Source organism: Rhamphochromis longiceps, linkage group LG18, assembly GCF_057381845.1.
Source record: "Rhamphochromis longiceps isolate RC_006_pf linkage group LG18, R_longiceps_female_GT1.1, whole genome shotgun sequence".
In the NCBI taxonomy this organism is placed as follows: Eukaryota; Metazoa; Chordata; class Actinopteri; order Cichliformes; family Cichlidae; genus Rhamphochromis; species Rhamphochromis longiceps.
This window is the reverse complement of record NC_140574.1, coordinates 16,850,605-16,857,372: the sequence shown is the minus strand read 5'-3', so window position 1 is coordinate 16,857,372 and position 6,768 is coordinate 16,850,605.

Genomic DNA, 6,768 nt, shown 5'->3' with positions numbered 1-6,768 from the left:
TCACAAATGTAGAATGTCGTGAAAAAAGTTGTTTTGCTTCACATTTTTATTTTAAAAAAAGTCTATATTTAATACATATAAAGCAGAGTATTTTAAAGTTTTTGCTGTTTTAATTTTAAATATTATGGCTGGTGAAACTCAGAAATTCAGTATCTCAGATTTTTAGAATATTTCATCATGGTTTTGAGCAAAAAGTAGTGTGCAAAGGTTTTGAGTCACTTTTCACCTTTCTTTGTATTTTACTTCCAAAAAGCTGATTTTAAATAACAGTTCTTTGGGTTTTCTAGAGGTCTTCCAAACTTTAAACAAGCATAATTTTAAGAAGAATATTTTTTGTTTTTTGTTTCTTTGTTGAGTCGCTTGACCCTGACCTATGAACCAAGCATTAAAAAGTACCTTACCAAAGGGAAGAACCGGTGTTGTTTACACATAACAGATGACTTAGCAAATAAACAATTTTAAATGGCATTTTTAGGCATTTTGTTGCTAGCAGCTTGTCACAAAAATCGTTTGTTCAAATTTCTTTAGTTGAATCTATGGAAAATGCCAGAGATAAACTGTGTCAAATTTTGTTATCATTTTTGCACCAACAAGGTGAATCCCAAAGTGCTATGTGCAGAAAACTTGGCATATCTTAGCATGGTGTGCAATGCCTCCCTAAAATATTGAGGAAACTGGACATGTCGAGAACAAAAGAAGTAACAGGCCTAAAAAATGCATCAGAGTGTCTGAAAGTCGTGTGCTTAAAAAAAAAAAAAAAACAATTAGCAAAGACACAGCACCTCAGAGATGGTAAATGTAGTCTTCCAGTCAATGATTCTTGTACAGCACTTTTCTGCTCTAGCACTTAGTGCTTTACACAACATGCACTCATTGACACATGTGCTTTTTTCCTTAACACTTCTGACTTTCCATCTAACAATTACACACATTGATACTTTTATATAAGTAATATATCAGAGAGCAACTTGAGGTTCAGTATCTTCCCCAAGGATACTTGGGCATGCAGACTGGAGCAGCCAAGGACTGGACCACAACCCTTCCAGTTAGTAGGTGTCCTGCTCTACCTCTTGAGCTACAGACACCCCTTCTGGGGTGCAGCTGTTCATTCAGCTGTTCCAGTTCACTGAAGCCCGCTCAGAAATGGTCTCATTTCAAGAATGGCTGTCAAGAAGCCATTCTCAATGAGGGGAAAGGGGAGAAAATGCTGTTATATGCCAGATCACATGAGAACTGATCTGAAAATAAGAATCCAAATTTAAATGTTTTGGTTCAAATTGTCATCAATATGTACAAAGGAAGTCAGGTAGAGATAAAACAGTATCTACAATCATCTGTAAAACATGATGGAGGCGGGATCATCTTGACAGAGTTTAGGCTGTGTTGAAGAATAAATGTGGTCATACTAATTATTGATGTTCAAGCTCATTAGAATTGTACAACCTCCGTTTTTGTCTTAAATGCTGTATTTCCATGTTTGTTTGTACATGTTTCAATAAATCCCAGCACCTATTTCCCATTTTCTTAATATAATATAAAAATATAAAAGATCTTAAATTTAAAGAAATGAGAGGTGACACTGGAGTTTTGCTTTGTGTCTTTCAGTTTAGTTTATTAGACACAACCACAATCATAGGGAAGACTGCTGATTGACAGTTGTCAAGATGAAAATCCACAACAACCTCCACAAAGAGGTTAGGCCACAGAAGGTCAGTGCTGAAGAGGCTAGCTGTTTGCAGTGTGATGTATTGAAGCGTAATAATAGAAGGTTGCCTGGAAGGGAAAAGTGTGATAGTAACAGAGATGATCGCAGCCCAGAGAGAATTGTCAGGACAAGTCAACTGAAGAGCTTGGGCTTTACAAGGAGTGGACTGAGGCTGTTGTCAGTGCATCAAGCGCTACCACGCACAGACATCTGCAGGAAAGGATATCCAATGTTGCATTCCTAATATCAGGCCATGGCTGAACCAGTGACATCAGCAGCAGCATCTGACCCTGGTGAGGAGAGAAAGAACTGGACTGCTGCCCAGTGGTCCAAAGGTTTCAGATGAAAGTAAGTTTTAAACACAATTTAGAGTCTGGAGGAAGACTGGGACAGAATCCAAGGTGTTTTAAGTCCAGTGTGACATTTCTGCAATCTGTGATGATTAGGGGTGCCGTGTCACCTGCTGGTGGTGGTGATGGTTGGTCAGCTGTGTTTTATCAAGTCCAAAGTCAACACAGCCCTCTACCAAGAGCTTTCAGACCACTTCTTGCTTCCATCTGCTGACAACATTTATGGAGATGATGATTTCCTTTTCCAACTGGACTTAGCACCTGCCCACAGTGCCAAAACTAGTAATAAATGGTGTGGCATGTCTGATTGGGCAGCCAACTTTTCTGACCTGAATCCCACAGAGAATCTATGATTTCTGTTGAGTACTGTGAGTACCGATGATGAGAATCACCCAGCCCAGAAAAACAGAGGATCTCAAGGCTGCTATCAGACCAACACCTCAGCAGTGCTGGAACCTGATCCCCTCCACGCTACGCCTCATTGATGCAGCACTTCATCAAAGAGGTCATAATCAAGTATTGAGCATATAAAATGAGCATGCTTTCCGGAAGTTCTATTCTAAATCTTTTTTTGATCTATCTTAAGAAATATAGCTAAATATCTTGAGCTACAAACCATAATAATCAAATTAAATTTAAAGCAAAAAAGGTTGAAATGTTTACATTTACATGCAATAAATATAAAACATATTAAAGTTTATCTTTTAGAAATAAATTAGGAAAAAAGAACTTATTTAGATGCACTAGTAATGCACAAATACCCCTGACAAAAACAATCACCACACTGATTATGATGCCTTTAAATTCACTAATAGATATAAGCAAAACATATCTAAGGTTAGGTCTATTTGAAATCGTGGCATTATGGTGCAGTGGTTGGCACGGTCACCAAACAGCTAGAGGATTCTTGGCTGAGGCTTTTCTGGGTGGAGGGTTCAGGTTTTACCTGGACCTTGTGTGGATTCTCTCCGGCTACTATACCTTCCTCCCACAATCGAGGTGCATGCATGCTAGTTTAATTGGTAATGCTAAACTGTCTGTCCCTCTGTGTTGGCTCTGTAATAGATTAGCGACCTGTAAATGGTGAACCCTGCCATTCGCCCTTTGACGACAGAGACAGGCTGCAGACCCACCCCCGTGACCCCGAATGGAGAGGCTGTTCAGAAAATGAACGGCTGGATGGATTTATGGTTATGAAAATCAACGGATCTTTCTGGAAAGTATTCCATGTCCAAGTAGGAAAACACTGTTTTCCCCAGATCCGTCATGCTTTATATTAAAATGACTTTTATCCTTTTTACGTGACAAAGAAAACTAATCACCTTCAATGTTTATTTTTTAATTAGTTCTATGTAGCTGCCTGTAGTGTTTTCACAAGTGTCTGTGTATGTAGTTTCTGGAGGTGTTTCAGACTCAGGTGTTGTATAATTGGTAGATTATACCAAGGACTTCATAGAAAGAGTCCTAAAGCCTCCAATCATAGCCAGGCTCCAACATTATAGGAAACTGATATATATATATATATATATATATATGTATATATATATATATATATATATATATATATATATATATATATATATATATATATATATATTCCTCTCCTCGTGCCCTTATAAAAGGAATCAGATATCAAAGTCGATAGAAAAAAATCTATTATCTAAAAAGTCTGACACACTTCTTTGCCCCAGACAGCAAGAAATCTATCATTTATTACACCTCGCGAAAATGAGCTTTTCCCCTTATCATCACTAATTATCGCCATCACTCATGTTAAATTGGTTATAACTTCTTTTTTCTTTTCAGCTTTAAATTTTCAAAACCAGATAAGATGCTCGTGTAATATATGAGATATACTTTCTATTACATAAGAAACTTACTGTAAGCTACATCCCATAGCCTAATGTGCATTACAGCAATATAATTTCCATCGATGTTTTGATCTTAAAGCATGTAAGTTACACTCATGATACACTGTTCTTGTTCATTACCGTGACTTTAACGGAAGAATCTAAACTTAGAAAGATCCTGGAAAGCTCCACACACCTTCTAACCTCACACAGCTCCCTTAAGAGGAGCTCCCTTAATATGCAGGCCTAAATTTAGCCTGCAGATGGTTTCTGGCCTGTTGGGGAAGTGTGTGGGAGTGGAAGGTCCTCAGGTTTAATAAGGAAGCAGTTGTGGTCAGCAGACACACATGAGTCTAAAGTCTGCTCTCTCTAAACACGCTTTGTATTGTACTAAGGTTTTACTTCCCATAGTAGGATGCTTGTCTCTTTGTAATGTTTTAGACTGTGGAAAGCATGCAGTCAGATCAACAAAGTTGATGTAAAATTGTTTTTCTTAACAAAGGAAATAATCTGTCATCATCCACTTCAGTTGTCTTCTGTCATCTTTCAGATCTTTTGGCACTGCTGAGCTGGTCAGTGAATTCATTCTTGTCGAGACTGAACCAGATAGTTGATTTGGCCACTTCTGAAGTTGTTGCTCTCTCTGTGGTAGGTTTATTTTAATTTTTCAACCTAATGATGATCTCCATCACTTATATCACTTTGGGTTTCCTGTTAAGAATTCCAGTGAAGAGCTACAAAACACAAGTTTGACACATTATCTTCAAATATTATTTCTGCTTTAATTTACATAAAATATTGGAAGACCAGCACTCACCTGACCATGACACCACTGTCCATTTATATTTGAGCCTCTGAACATGGGAACTTAAACAGTTAATGCAGTGCATTTCTTAGACCCCTTGACCTAAAAATTGTTGTTTCACTTTTGGGCTTAACTCTATGTTTTTATTGTCTTTGCTCAGGCTGGGATCCACCTGCTTGTTTATTTTTCAATTAACAGTAAGCAAAAAGTGGCAATATCTGCGGCCGCAGGTCGTGTGAGGAAGAGAGAGAACCCAATATCAGATTACGCAGGACAACAGGAACCAGTAAACAAAAACGAACCATTTATTAAAGTTGATACAAAACAAGGAAAAACCAAAATGAACTGAGAACCTAAAGTGGGAAATACTAAAAATACGAAACTTGAGAGACACAAGGGCAAACGAGTAGACACTCCGACAAGGGACACGGAGAGACTGAGACAATATATACACAAGCTGGGAAACACAGTGGGAACAAATTAGACATAACAAGTAAGAGAAGGAAACTGATCGTAAAACACAAGAGACAAGGACTATCAAAATAAAACAGGAAACGCACTGAAATGCAGACTAAGACACACAACTTGATGCAGGGAAAGAGTGAGAGGGCACAAGAGAGGGCGAGAGAGATGGACAGAGAGCAAGGGACAGAGAGAGAGAGAGAGCGACACAGGAAGGTAAATAAACAGAGACGAGACTCTGAGGAAAAGACAGAAAGAGGGGAGCGCTAAAGGAAACCGGAGAACCTAAAATAACCCTGAATCAGATAAATAGCATAATGAGAAAACTCATAAGAAAAAACTAAACTAGAAAATGTAACCCACTCTTCACGATCAAAGCAATAATAAATTAATAAGATTCACAAAGTCCAGAATACCAAACACTGGGTCAAAGACCTGGAACCATGAAAAAAATAGTAGATTTCCCCTGATTTTACATAAAATAGAAATAAAAAATAACAGAATATATTTAAAGACATGATCTGGTTGGACTCTGCTGAATTTACTTTCTGTTACTGTGGTGCAAGCTCCTTCACTCCTGCAGATGCTCGTCTTTTGTGTAGAAATTGTGTACTTTCTCAGTCAGTGATTTAATTATATAGCAGGAGGTATTGATCTCCAATTACACAACCACAAATTATTAAAAGTACAAAATACACAAGGAAGCTGAGTCTCTAATTTGGGTTCATTCGAGGGTCTTTAGTAATTGAATACCTCATACAGGATCATTAGTCATGTCACTCATGGGCCACTAAATAGGCCTGACTAGTAAATCAAACAACGTTTCCATTAAGAGCATGTTTTTAGCATCATGATTTGTGTCTGCAGCTCGCGATTTTAGTGATACTGTGCACAGCAGTGTGATCATCCTAGAAAGTGTTTACTAGCAACAGTGTTCCCACACGTCTTCTCCACATACACACAATCCTTGTAAATTTTATACTCACTTCAAACCGACTGTAGTGTACGTAGCCATCAAGAGGCTTTAGATATCTGCCACGTTCTCGCAGTTTACACACAACATGTCCTTTACAGGAAGACGGCGCCTTGTGTGGTGTGACAGGAAATGTGTTTGCATGCCCTGTGTGTGTGTGTCTGTCTGCATGCCTACCTCAAACTTTGTATGTGGTTTTCTCCCACCACATATTGAACTTTGGTTTTATACTTTAGCTCATATTTCTTTTACTGGTGCAGCATAAGCGTACATATGATGGTTTTTATTTTTAAACAAGGACATTTCAATATGGAAGGCATTTTAGATATAAACTCTGATCCATCTAACTGATAGTAATCACAGTAAACAGTAAATGGACTGGTACTTATTTAGCGCGTTTCTACTATAACTGAGCACCCAAAGTGTTTTTAACTACAAGCCTCATCCACACTTTCATACAAGGACTTTTTTCTCTACCTAAGCACCTTCTTACCCGCTTACACTGCAATGGATGCATAAGGAGCAGCTTGGGGTTCAGTATCTTGCAGAACAACACTACAGGGACAGACTAGAGTAGCTGGGAATCGAACCATTGACCTTCTGACGGTAGACAACCCGCTTTG